The 14,758-nt window shown below is 35.4% G+C and overlaps 1 pseudogene; it reads left to right on the forward strand.

Moving 5' to 3' along the window:
- The first annotated feature begins 5,833 nt into the window (after window positions 1–5,833).
- LOC149538041 (BAG family molecular chaperone regulator 1 pseudogene) lies at window positions 5,834–14,076 on the forward strand (annotated as a pseudogene).
- Window positions 14,077–14,758: the final 682 nt, after the last annotated feature.

The following is a 14,758-nucleotide window of genomic DNA, read 5'->3' on the forward strand; positions in this document are numbered from 1 at the left end:
GTTACAGCTTATTTTGGGCACCCAAATCTAGTAATTATGTTGTTTAACAAGAAATCATTTATAACCTTGCTAGTTGATTGTTTAGTTGTGATGGCTTCTACCCATTTTGTAAAGTAATTAGTAGAAAAAAGAATCCATGAATAATCATGACTTGACTTGTTAGCTATCTCACCTATGAAATTAATCCCCCAGTATTTGAAAGGTTCTTAAATTTCCACTAGTCTTAATGGCATGTTGTTGGAAAACTTTAACCTACCAACAAATATCTAGTAGGGGTCACATTTATTGACTAATTCATGACAATCTATGAATAGAGTTGGCCACCACAACCTAGACCTTATTACCTAATGGGATATTTTCTTATCAATGTAATGGCTACCACATACTCCACTGGGTACTTCATCTAAAATATTCACAAATTTTTCCTTGTCAACATACCTCAACAATACCCCCTCAAGGTTCTTCTATTAGAGCTTGCCATCAATAGCAATGTATCTAATGGCTTCTAATTTTAGAGATCCTTTCTTGTTATCAAGGATTTTAGATGGAATAGTCATGTTTTCAAAATAATGAATGATATCTCCATACCATTCACACTAATCCATATCATAGGTGTAAGCTCGATGATCATCATCTATAACATTAATTTGATTTGCATCTAGGTTTGATTACTCCATCAATTTTTCCAAACTTTGACTGCTCACCATTTTTATAATGTTGATATCTACTATAAACTCTTGTATCCTATTAATCCATCTACATCTCCTACCAGAGACCTTTTGCTAAGAAAACATGTCTTTGATTTTAGAACTTGGAACAAAAGTAACAAGTGTAGCACCAATAAAGTATCATCTAAAAGCCTTAACTTCTTTTTCCAAGGCATATGTCTATTTTTCATTTATATCTTACTTGAATTTAGCTACCTCAAGGGACTTTCTGAAAAATGCACTAGGTTGTTCAAAATCCTCCTCATTCTTTTAAAGTAAAATTGTAACAATAATATGAATGGAAGCAAATGAAAAATATGCATAGGCTTTCTATAGTTTGGAATCCTTGACACTGGTACAATTTTAATAGAACCTTTAATATTCCAAGATTTTGTAGAAAGTTCTCCATCCCATTTAATTTTTTCTCCCTTCTTGAGCATTTTAGAAATGGCTGTGTTGATTTCTAAAAAGTTTGTTATAAATATCCTTAGGAAACTATTAATCATATTTTCCTCCCCACCAAATATTTGAATTCAAATGTGTAGGCCCACCCAATGGTCACTTCTCACTATTAAATATTTAAATTTCAATGGAAATATGAAAATAAATGAAAAAAAACTTTAATATATTTCCTTATTCCTAAGTGAATACACACCTAAATGTTCCACAGGCCCATAACTTCCTCACCGTCAAATCTTTCATGATCTACGATGGGTGATTTCCTACTTTAAAAGGAACAAAATTTACATAATGTGAGCAAGTTCCTCACTGCCATGTCCATGTGGGTCTATTTTCTTTCATGGGTCCAACTTCTTCAGTGGGCTGCCATAGACAAGGTGGACAAGCTGTCAGAGCAAGTTGGTGTATGGTAGGGATTTCATTAGCCAAGTCTCTAATGTGTTAAGGTCATGGACCACATGTTTTCAATTTATACCTTCCACCATCTGATGAAAATAGATCAATGAATGGTGCTTCACTGCATTGTGGAATTGTCCAAAAGTTAAGGAATGCGGTAATGTGCCTACTGGACACATGGACATATAGATCCATAATGCTTTAAAGGAAGTGCTAGTTGGATGCTAGATCATGCTAAGTAGTCCATGGGCTCAAGATATTAAATGGGCAAGCATAGTAACAAAAAATATTTTCATCAATTTTGATCTTCTATAGATCGATGATCAACACTTTCCTACATTTCAAAGTTGCAAGGATTTTAGACATTGTGAGGAAGCACTAGAAGGACATGTGTCCTTGTGGGTCTAAGGAGATAACACTATAGTTAACATTGGCAGTGGGTTGGTAATTTTTTTTGACCACCGCAATTAAGTTTGAGGGTGTTGTGGTTAGTTTAAATAATATGGCCAAGCACACGGAGGCTTTTTGGGTGGTAAAACAAAATAAGAATATTGGTCCATGTGGCCCATCTTGGTTGTAGGATTTAGTTGACCTACTTACCTTGTTGACTCATGAGCTGGAAAGAAGGGGAAGAAATGGGTTTCTTACACGATCTAATTTTCATGATTGATTCCAACCTCTCTCAAATGAATGCCATGCCTAGTAAATGTGGGAAAAACTCCACCACCTTTGGTTCTATCCATCTACTTGGTTAGAGTGATTTAATGACATCATTATATGTTCTTAAAGCTCTATTTTTGGAAAGTGTTAGATTTCATTGCATATGAATTTGTGACAAGATTTAATTTTCTCCAGATCTATGTGATTTTTCTCTATAAGACTTAAAGGTAATTTAGTTAGAAATTATCTTAGTTATGCTTGAGTTATAAAGTCATTTTTTTAATCTTTGTAAGGGAGGACCCTCTCTATTTCTCTAGCATTGCTCTAGCTTGCTACTATAAATCCCCTTTTCCTCAGAACTATATGACATTCTGCCTTATCTCCTTCAACCATTGATGTATAGTGCAAGAACTATTTTCTGTCATTGTTGTATTATGGATATCTACAATCTTTTATGGCTGTATCTCTTTTTGGCCAATGAATGATACATAAGAGAATTCTCTTCTTTCTTATGTTACTTATTTGGGTTTTCTAATCTACATGTGGTTGTTAGATTAAAAAAAGTTTGGATGTGTATATCTTTTGGTGTTATGATGGTTCAATAGTGCATATATGGGAAAAGATTGGTTTGAACACTCTTTTTAGTGCATCACCCCCTTAGGTTAGAGTAGGTAGATTTGCTTCCATGCATTCCTTCTCCCTTTTCCTCTCCAAGAATATTTAGATGCATCCTAATAATAAAGGAATCCGACCTTCTTTGGAGAGTCAACCTCATAGTTGGAGTCCCACAAGTTGGAAGTTGTTTCCATGTTTCACAAGGTTTTCCTTAGGTATAAACTTTGGACAAGGGTGCAAACTTTTGTGAAAATAGTTTTTGGCATGCCTGGTGGGACTATATTCAGAAGATTTCAAGTCTACTGGTTTCAAAAGAGAAAAATTTCAAGTTGATGTTGAGGAAACAATGTTGCTCTTAGTATTCCAAGCCTTCAAGAGGTTATTCTCTACAAAGCACTTGGTGACTCTACACCCTTCATATCTAGTTTCTAGACAAAATTTGTACTGATTCATGCCCAAATATGAAACAAGGACATATTATAGAGGTAAATTTTAGTATCAAGAGCTTTCATTTTCAAATCCTAGAAGAAAGGAGACTAGACACCAATTAGGAGTACAAAGGAAACACATACACCTGCAAGATCCATGTCCACTCATCTTGTTGTTAGATCTCAATCTAGAATACCATTAGCTCATATCAATATATCACTTGCTTATATGGAACAACCTAGAGCTCATGCTTTTTCCACCTTTAATGGTGGGAGTCCTCTTTTATTAACCTGAAGGCATTACATACCAATAGTTGCACTTAAAATTATACCTTAATTTACTAGTGAAACTTCTATCTTTCCTTTACAACATGTTCAAGAGGTTGTAAATGTCTGCAATATCCATGGTGTAATAAAAGATGATGTGTCCATTAGACTTCTAGCTTCATCTTTAAAAGGGAAAGCCCTACAATGGTACAATAGTCTATAATAGATTGTGATGGATTACGCACAGGACCATGTAAATACTTTGAGGACAAAAGTGACTATTTGTCACTCTTGAAATATCTAACCACCATAAAAAGAGCCCCCCATGAAAGTATGATTGATTTCAACTATAGATTTCAAAAGACATGGGATAGAATACCCACTTTAGTAAAGCCTACCCCTGGTAATTCCTTTTTGTACTACTTCAAAGCTTTTAATAGTGTCATTGCCACTATAATTCAAACTATGGGAGGAGATACCTTACCTAATGCTTATGAGATAGGAATCAAGGTAAAAAATATATTGATACAAGGAAGAAAGCTATCTCCAAGACCTCTTATACCTTTCTTCCCTAATGTTCCAAATCACCAACTAGAAATGGACCCTATTCCCACAATTTCTACACTACAACCCCTTGCTTTAGCCCCTCAAGTTTCTACATCATCTAGTGGGCTAGGAGAGTTGAAGGCATTAATGCAAGATATTGGACAAAAGTTGCAAATTCAAGAGAAGAAGTTGGAAGATAGCTTCTCTATGATACAAAAGGTGAATAAAAAAGTGGTGAGTTTGGAGAGGTAGTAGGCTCAAGGTAATAAGGCTCATCAATTTTAGTACCAAACTCCAAACAATGGTAGGCCTCCAAAACATATTCATAGAAACAACTCTTTTGATCAAAGTAGGCAGAATAGTCATGCATCTACTTCAAATACAAATCAAAGTAGGGCCATAGTACCTCAAAACAATATGGCTCAGGAACAATATTTTTTGTCCCTCTGGCAACTAATCCTATGTCTATTGCATGTGCCAAAAGGCTAAATATTATTTGGCTTTGACCATTCAAGAGCCTATAGTAGGGAAATCATACAAAAAGAACCAATCCAAAGATGCCTCCTATATGCAAAGATAGGGTGATTGCTAATTTATGAATCATCAAGTGGAGGAACATTGTAATGTAAACCAAGATTCCATTACTCACAACACTAGGAGCAAAAGAAGAGCTATTGAAGATACTACTCCTCCTCCTCCTAATCAGGGTTTAGCACCAAATATTGTGCCTCATGTGCAAGAAAAAAGTGTTCAACCTAATGCCCCTTAACAAAAAAAATAAAGTAATTCTAGATAAAATGTGAATAGTCCACAAGTTGTTCCATCTCGACCTCCTGCACATGCATCTCCCAAGGCTTCTACTAGAGCACATAGTGCATCATTCAATATAGTAGATTAGATGAAGAAGACAAATGTGAATATTTCCATGTGGGATGTTGTTGCTATGATACCCATGCAAAAGAGGCTACTATAGAAAGAATTGGAAAGTATTTAACCAAAGGATTAGCCACCTATCATGGAAAGTGCCACAAGCCTAGTATAGCCATCAAAGGAGGTAAAGACAAGTAAAAAGGTTAGACCACCTCCATTTTATGTTTCTCTGATTATATGGGATAAACTTATCCATAATTGCATGATAGATTTATGGTCTAGTAGTTTAGTGATGCCCAAGTGTGTTGCTAATGCTTTAGAAATTAAATATGAACCCATTGTTAGAGATGCATTGCAGTTGGATGGTAGTATTTTCAAGAGTGTAGGGATTCTTAGAAATGTGGAAATGGCCCTACATGCATGCCCTATTTGTATCGTAACTCAAGGTATATCATTTGCTAAAGTTAAGCCACATGTTGTTATTTGTCTATCAAGAGGCTTCACTACACAAATAGGTAGTTACATATCTTCTAACTGGTCATAGATGTTTTTTACACTACTACAGTTGACCTCATTTTTCTATCAAAATTTTGGACCATCAACTAAAAAAGTTTAAGTTGGTCAGAATGTAGAAGGCAAAAATTTCTTTTTTTTACATCTAAGCCCCGTGTTGGTCAAAATTTCAACCAACACATATAGGGTGAAATGTGTTGGTCAAAATTTTGACCAACGCAAGGCTTGGATGTAAAAAAAATAAATCATTTCCTATTTGTTGTTTTTCAGGCTCGTGGGATCATTTGCATTTTGTTGGAGTTGGAAACTTGATGCACCATCACTAGACAAAAAACCTGATGCCCTAGTTCTGCCCTAGCTTGCTCATGACTTATATTCAAGGGAAAAGAAAGGGACAATAGTGATTTCTTAGATATATCAAGGGTGAAGGAAAAGTCAAAAATTGTGCTCATTGAGGATCCTTCAAGTAGGGAAAGAAAGTACATAGAGATGAAAAGAAATGCAAAGATTGAGATGGCTTGCAAAGCAATTTCTAAAATTTGTGGAGAAGTGGATAAACTTTCAAAGCAGGTATGAGGATTTTAAGATTGTTTGTCATAATTGTGCCTTCTCAAAAGTAATGGCATTAGTACACTTCTACTTGTTTATAGAATTAATTTTCAATTTTAATGGAACATTTGAGGAATGTTTTCAAAATTTGTTGTTAACTATTATAACATTAGGAGATCACATTTGAAGGAAATAGACCCATTTTTGTGCAAGATGGGATTAAAAATTGATTTTGCATGAGTATCAAATAGTGTAAATATAGTTATACTAATTATTGTTGGTCAAAGGCTTGATGCAATAGTTGATTGTCATTTTCTATGTTACATATACCTAGATTGTTGAGATTAAATTTTTTAATTCATTTTCCTTAATCCCTCAAAATTTCTTGTTTCATTTTCTTACTTATTTACGTGAATATACATGTACATGGTGTTTGCAGAGTAGTAAGTTCAAACAACCTATATTTAGTAACTTATGGTAATTTTCATTGAGGAGATTTGTAGCTGTCTATCCTTGAAGGATTAGTGAACAATGGGAAGAAAGTAGTAGAAAATGATATGATAGGACTTATTGAGTTCCTCATGAGACAACTGGTAAAGGTAGATGGAATTACAACTGATGAGGATGCCAAAGTACAAAGAAGACTACATGTAATTTCTAGTGCGAATCTCATTTTTTACTTGGTATTCCATATAATGAGAAATAAAGTTCTCTACATTGTCATGGGTTGTGGAATCTGCTATCTCTAAGCCAAAGGGTACTCATGAATATTAAGAAAATGAAAAATCATTAATGTTGTTTGACAAACTATCTGATGGGTATTTGGAGTTTGTACTCCTAAAGGTGAGCAAGTATTGTTGTTCTTTTAGGTCAATTCTTAGGTTAATAGAATTATGTTTGGCATGATTCATTACTTGAGATACTTATGGACTATTTAGATTTATATTTTGAAATAAGGTAACTATAAAAAGATGACACTATCTAGGCAATTTGTCGAGAAGCATGCAAAGCATCTACAAAGGAGTGGTCACTACCTTAAAGTTTAAGTAATCATGGTTGAAACATATAGAAAGAAAAGGAGAATCAAAAATATTTGGAAAAATAGAGAAATCTATGAGACCAATATTTCATGGATAAAAGGACATGGTAATTGATCCTGAACTCCACCCCCCTAAGAGTATTGTCATTAGTGGCCTAAGATTGTGCATTATTTTTTGATGTACGCAAACTTGAGGAAAACTAATAGAAAACATGGTAAATTTTCCAAGAAAAGAAAAAGAGTGTAGATGGATCATCATGATCCATGATCTTTTGCATCCTTGTACACTGTTTCATCCTAATGATGGATCATGGAGTATGATCCAAAACATTGATGGTTAAAAATTGGCACACAATCATTCCCAAAAGTGTCTCAACATTGTCATGGAATTTTGCTATCTCTAAGCCAAAGAATACTCATGAATTTTGTTGGAATAAGTACTAATGGTATATGGAGTTTCTAATCCTGAACATGAGCAAATATTGCTATTATTTTAGGTCAATGCTTAGGTTAATGAGATTTTGTTGGCATGATTCATTACTTGAGATACTTACAGATTCTTTAGATTCATATTTTGCAATGAGTTAACTATTAATAGATGACACTATTAGGTAGGTTATGGGAATCAATTTTATAAAACATCTACGAGCTTGCAGTTTTCTTTTCTTGAAAATTTTACCATGTTCTCTATTAATTTTCTTGAAGTTTGTGTACATTAGAAAATAATGCATAAGTTTAGGCTGCTAATGACAATATTCATAGGGGTTGTAAGATGATCAATTACCATGCCCTATTGTCCATAAAATAATGGCCTCATAGATTTCTACTTTGATAAGTATGAGATATTTTCCATAGCAAGTCAGATTGTGATATTGCTATCAGGATTTAACTGTGTAGTTTTTGAGTCAAACTCATTGACTCATGATAGTAATATCATAATTTTACATCTATTTCAAATGTATTATATTTTTCATTGACCTTTTCTTTCTATAAGTTTGCACCATGATTATTTAAACTATAAAGGTAGTAACCACTCCTTTGCAGGTGGTTTGCATGCTTCTTCAGGCACTCAACCAGTTTTAATTTTTTATTTTCCTAGCAAACTAGTCACTCTTTGTCATAAGGAGTATATTTTGCTTCTTTGTGTTCCCTTTGAAATGCATAATGTCTTTTACATTTTCTTCCTTAGAAAATCTTTCGAATACCTTATTTACTATTAAATGTTATTTTATTGCTTTAAAAGTCATTCATGCTTATGATAGTTTTGATCAATTGACTTATTGATGCAAGCAGTTTAAATGGGTGAAATCTCTATGAGAGTCTCCCTTTTTCTTCCTATTGTAGGAAGTTTATTTTAAATTAATCATCTGTTATATTATTTCATGTCCCATTTTCAAATAATTAAAAAATAATAATCTTTGCTAAGGCAGGCAGGCCCAAGAAAGTGAAGTTTCGGAAAAAGGGGGTTAATCTTTGGAAACTGTTGGACTAATAAATGAAAATTATTATTAAAATATGTTTCATTAACCTCTCTTGGACATGAGTTACAGTTATGACCTCTTTTAAGGGGTTTGGAGGCATTTTGGAGGGATTCGAGAACTTGATTTTTGCTCATTCTTTGTTGTTCTTCAGAGGCTGCCAAACCTGTGGAGAAGGAGACCCAAGAACGGGAGTTTGCAGGTTTCCAGGGAGACCCAAGAATGGGAGTTTTTAGGTTTCTAGGAAGGCTAAGGATGGAAGTTTGAAGCCATTCCATGTGCATGCTCATACAGAGTTTGCCTTTGTGCTGAACAGTGCAGATTTGTGGGTTTTCGGGTGTGTTTTTTGTATGAATTTGGTGTTTTCAGTTGAGTATTTCATATCAGTTTGAGTTGATGCTGTATTTCAGACTTTAAGGTGTTAAAATAGAGCTGAATATATGTATTGGGACGTGATTAAACTTTTGAGATAGATTATTAGTGTTTTTGTGGTGTTTCCGGGCATTTTTGTGTTAATTTCGGGAGCCCGATGAGCATAGTTTTTGTCCTACATTTGAGAACTGTTGTGTAAAGGCTATACGGATCTGGAAATGTCATTTTTTATGTTGTTATGCTGCTGAAATTTTTGTGAAAAATTTCCACTTTCAAATTTATTAATAATAGGTGAAGCTGTGAAGCTTTTGGCACAATTTCTGGCATACCCGATTTGGGGTTTCTTGAGAAATTTGGCGGATCTTTGTGATATTAGTTGTTTGATCTTGAAAATCTGATTAGAGGTTGGAAATATCATAAAAAATCAGAAAAAGGATATTTCAGTGGTACCAGAGCCATGATCTTGCTAGCCTGAGGGTTTGTAGAAGTTGCAGGTCAGTTTTGACAACTACCCAGATCTTGCATGTCAATTTTGACAACTGCCCGGATTTTGCATGTCATAATTTATGGTTGCATGTTGCTTCTAATCAGATGCATGTCAAAATTTATGGTTTCATTCTACTTCTAATCATTTTCATGTTAGTTCTTGGTGAATTTGGTGGTTGTAGAAGTTTGCATGTCAGTTTTGACAACTACCCAGATCTTGCATGTTAGTTTTGACAACTACCCAGATCTTGCATGTCAGTTTTGATAACTACCCAAATCTTGCATGTCAAAATTTATGGTTGCATTCTACTTCTAATCATATGCATGTTAGTTCTTGGTGAATTTGGTGGTTGCATGTTGCTTCTAATCAGCTGCATGCCAAAATTTATGGTTGCATGCAACTAAGTGAAAGAGAAAAAAGATATTTGCAGCAAGAAAAGAATAAAGAAATTTTGATCAAACCTCTAGTTGAAAGTAAAAGTACAAAATCCAAGGAAGGGAAAAGTATGGCTGATCCAGATGATATGGCAAAGAAATTCTTCCAAGACATCCAAAATACTCAGAAGCAAACAGTGGATATTTTGGCAGAAACTAGAGAGGCTTTGCGAACATTGACAGAAAAACTACAAGGAGTTGCATCTATTAATGAGAAAGGGAGCACTTCAGAGGAGCCAAGAAATCTGAAATCCACACCATCTAAATCAACCAAAACTATTTTCTTGCCTGCAAATGAGCCACCAGTACCAAATCTAGCCATTGATCCTATGGAAGAGGTTACAGGTAACTTGATTACATTAAGAGCTACTTATAATGGCTTAGATGATGACTTTCATAGTTCAGTTCCTTTTAGAGAATATGTGGATATGATGAACACTTTGATGCCCAAGAAAGAGTACAGAAGGGAGCATGACATAAGTGGAAGAGAGCTCAAAAATAAAATAAGCAAGTTTATAGAACCTACTTTTGATGGAACAAATAAAATTTCAGCTAGAGCATGGCTACAAAAATTACAAACCTTCTTCACACTTAACCCCATGAAGGAGAGTGATGTTGTTCAAATTACAAGTCTACACTTGGAAGATGCAGCCTATGATTGGTGGTATCATGGAATGACTACTCAAGGTCATGATCAGGTAACTACATTTGATGATTTTAGTCAAAGAGTGATAGATAGATTTGACCTCAAGGATGATGGTTATGAGGATGTTGTTGTGCATGATGGTGAGATACCTGGTGTAGATGAGCAGACATTGAGCATTCATGACTTTTCTGAGAGAGAGTACCAGGCACAATTAGATGCTTCGTCACATGAGGTTGAGGCTAGTAGTACTTCACATGATTTATCCCGCCAGTTGAAGGTGAGTGAAGATAGTATTGTCACTACATTATCTCATCATGACAGGTATGCGGAGTTAGTTGGTATTGGTCATATTACTCAAGTCAGGATTTTGCTTGAGTTACCAGCTAATTCTAGTTTACAGATATGGACTCGAGATTGTTATATTGGCATTTGGGGTTTAGTTGACTATAAATCTTTAACACTTTTTGGTAGCAGTGATTGTTTGGGTACTACCATGGATTTGATTAGCAGATTGCATGGTGTTGTCTTTTCTTGTGCCAAGAGCTTATCCGATGTTGGTATTAGTTTTTATACACCAGTGTTGGGCTTTGTTCATATATCCAGTCAACCATACTTGCTGGAGTGTGTTGATGATATTTCATATTTGGCAGTGTGTACAGATGAGTCCCAAGATAATATTGGCATTGATGACATCCAGGAGGATGTAGTGGGCAGATTTGAAGACTTAGTTTCCTTGGGTACAGAGGATTTGGACATCAGTGCTAATGTTTTTGATACTTCATATGTTGATATGAACTTTAGATTTGATTCACAGGGTATGGATTGTAATACTCTAGAGACTAGTGACTTTGAGGATACTCCTTTAGACAGTGCATCAGAGGAGGTTTGTAGGAGACAGTCAAGCCAGTGCCATCATGTGTCTAATCAGTTAAGAGTTAGTGACCAAGACATTGCTATCACTTGCCAACATTTTGATGTTGCTCGTCAGTTGTTAGCAGTTTATGGATGGGGTTCTCCTACTAGTGATGAGCAAGAAGGCAGTTATCTTTCCTTGACAGAGATCCACTCTTTATGGGAGGCTATTCAAATTTTGAGACAAAATTATATGCAGTTGGTAGCTGACAAAGATTATCTTATGGAGTGGGGCAGTACAACATATGATGCATTGTTGGCCAAGGAAGATGAGGTGAGTGAGCTTACTGAGCAACTTGAGGTGACTTCTAAGATTCTTGAGAGTACACAGTTGGCTTTCAAGGAATCACAGTTTCATTTGGCTAAGGTGATCATGGAGTTAGAGTGGCTATAGTCTTTACCTGATTCTATACAATCACAAGCTATGGTGTTTGGTGATCCGAGGATGTCCATGGACGAGATTGTCAGAGATAGTGGAGATGGGGATGCATCCATCCTTGATACTAACATCGGCATATTAGGTTCATTCCCACTAGAGTCAAGTTCAGTTGAGTTGGGTTTTGTAGCAGATTGTTGTATGCCTAACATGGTGGTGGCCTTTAGTACTGATGGCACAGAGACTAGAGATGTATCAAAGAGCATGTGTGATGTTGGTGAGTCGACAGTTGGCATGGTTCCTACTAGTAATACTACTCCCTTGGTGATATCTTTAGAGGTAGTAGTCAGTTCCAACATGGTTAATGATCAATTGCAATTAGTTTCATCTGGATTACAGTCTAAGCCACTGACTGAGATTGGCGCATTCTATTGGCATTACACTGTAAGGTACGCTCATCAATTTACTTTTGATGACCATGTTAATGAGATTATGATACAAAGATGTACTTTGGTTCCTAGTGCTTATCATCAGTTATGGAATAGTTTGATGCCTCGGGATGAGAGTTGTGATGGGCATGACATGGTGATAGGTCCTGCAATTGATAGCTTGATAATACATGACTTAGAGCAGGAGTTTTGGAGTGATGCTTCAATAGGGTATGTACATCAGTTAGCAATTGATCCTTGTGTTGAGGAGTTGATGGTAGGAAAATTTGGTTTGGGTTCCATTTCTTGTTGTTCATCTTGTGATGGCTTTTCACCATCAGGGGTGCATGGGAGTTATGGTTATGAGACAGTGGCTGATGATCTACAGAGTTGTGTTGATTGTAGGAGTTGTATAGTGTGTGGATTCTCCATACTTGGTATAGTTTCATATGAGAGCATTCACCATTGTTGCAGAGTTGGATTGTACATTCCGTATAGGCCAGTGGGATGTGTTGATGGTATTTATTGTGTTGGCAGTTTGATTTGTCCACTTTACTTGGGTTCTAATGTTCTAAGAGTTTGTGTCTCATGGGTTTCTGATTGTGGTAGTGGTGATTTTGGAGTTTGGTTGAGCTGTAATTTTCAGTTTGATTATGGATTCCTCTTGGTCATATTGCAGAGGATATTGCAGGAGCCTATTTTATTTGGCAGTAGTATAGTTCATGACTACATTTGGGATCCAGGTGGATTGATTGGTTTATTGTTCAGCCATTGCTTGAGGACAAGCAATATTTGGGAGGGGAGGACTTGTCATGTCCCCTTTTCAAATAATTAAAAAATAATAATCTTTGCTAAGGCAGGCAGGCCCAAGAAAGTGAAGTTTCGGAAAAAGGGGGTTAATCTTTGGAAATTGTTGGACTAATAAATGAAAATTATTATTAAAATATGTTTCATTAACCTCTCTTGGATGTGAGTTACGGTTATGACCTCTTTTAAGGGGTTTGGAGGCATTTTGGAGGGATTCGAGAACTTGATTTTTGCTCATTATTTGTTGTTCTTTAGAGGCTGCCAAACCTGTGGAGAAGGAGACCCAAGAATGGGAGTTTGTAGGTTTCCAAGAAGGCTAACGATGGGAGTTTAAAGTCATTCCATGTGCATGCTCATACAGAGTTTGCCTTTGTGCTGAATAGTGCAGATTTGTGGGTTTTCGGGTGTGTTTTTTGTATGAGTTTGGTGTTTTCAGTTGAGTATTTCATATCAGTTTGAGTTGCTGCTGTATTTCAGACTTTAAGGTGTTAAAATAGAGCTTAATATATGTATTGGGACGTCATTAAACTTCTGAGATATATTATTATTGTTTTTGTGGTGTTTCCGGGCATTTTTGTGTTAATTTCGGGAGCCCGATGAGCATAGTTTTTGTCCTACATTTGAGAACTATTGTGTAAAGGCTATATGGATCTGGAAATGTCAATTTTTATGCTGTTATGCTGCTGAAATTTTTGTAAAAAATGTCCACTTTCAGATTTATTAATAATAGGTGAAGCTGTGAAGCTTTTGGCACAATTTCTGGCATACCCGATTTGGGGTTTCTTGAGAAATTTGGCGGATCTTTGTGATATTAGTTGTTTGATCTTGAAAATATGATTAGAGGTTGTAAATATCATAAAAAATCAGAAAAGGGACATTTCAGATTATTGTTTAAAATATGGGAGAATGTATACAGGTTGGGAGAGTACAAAAATACATCGAGACTTTGGATGCTATGAAAGTTCACAATTCAATGCCAAAATCACTGCTGGATCACCCTTTAGTGACAACAAAGTGGGAGAAATTTGAGTCTACACCTCCTAATTCAACATCATCTACCACTCCAAAGTGGGAGCTCTTTGATTAACCATGAGGAGAATATGCATTATACCTTAGCAATTGTATTCCATGTATTGGTATTGAGGGTTTCCCCTATATTCTTATTGTGAATTGTTTCTCATGTCCATTTTGATTTATATTATAATGAAATAAACAAGAATAGCTTGCTTTCCTCCTAATAGTATGGAGATGGAGGTAAACATATTATTTCTAGTAGCATATATCTTTGGTATTAGATTTGAAGCATCTCTCATAGGACCTACAATATTTTCTACGATATGGGCCAACATTTAGACTTTGAGAAGACATAAAATTTGGGTGGAAACTAATCCATGCAATTAGAACTATGATGTATTTCTAAGCTAAAATCTAATAGATTAGGGGACATTATTCAAACCTAATGGATAATAGGACATTAATAACTTGGATTGAATGTGGAGTGATGTATAAACATGTGATTTTTTGGGATGCTAAAGAATTTCCCAGTACTGATTTCATGTGTCTACAATCTTGGAATTTGAGGTGAAATGATTGTCATATTGTTTATCACATTTTAGGTGCTAATAATTTTTTTTTCACTATTGAAGAGTACAATACTTTTAACTGCATCCACTTAAGCTACAGGTAAACATCACTTGCAATATGATACTATTTATGTGTAGCTCATATAGCTTGTATTCAATAAGTCAAAGATGGAAATAGCAATCACA

This window comes from Cupressus sempervirens, chromosome 9 (genome assembly GCF_028749045.1).
Source record: "Cupressus sempervirens isolate cs-2001-9-10 chromosome 9, ASM2874904v1, whole genome shotgun sequence".
Classification (NCBI taxonomy): Eukaryota; Viridiplantae; Streptophyta; class Pinopsida; order Cupressales; family Cupressaceae; genus Cupressus; species Cupressus sempervirens.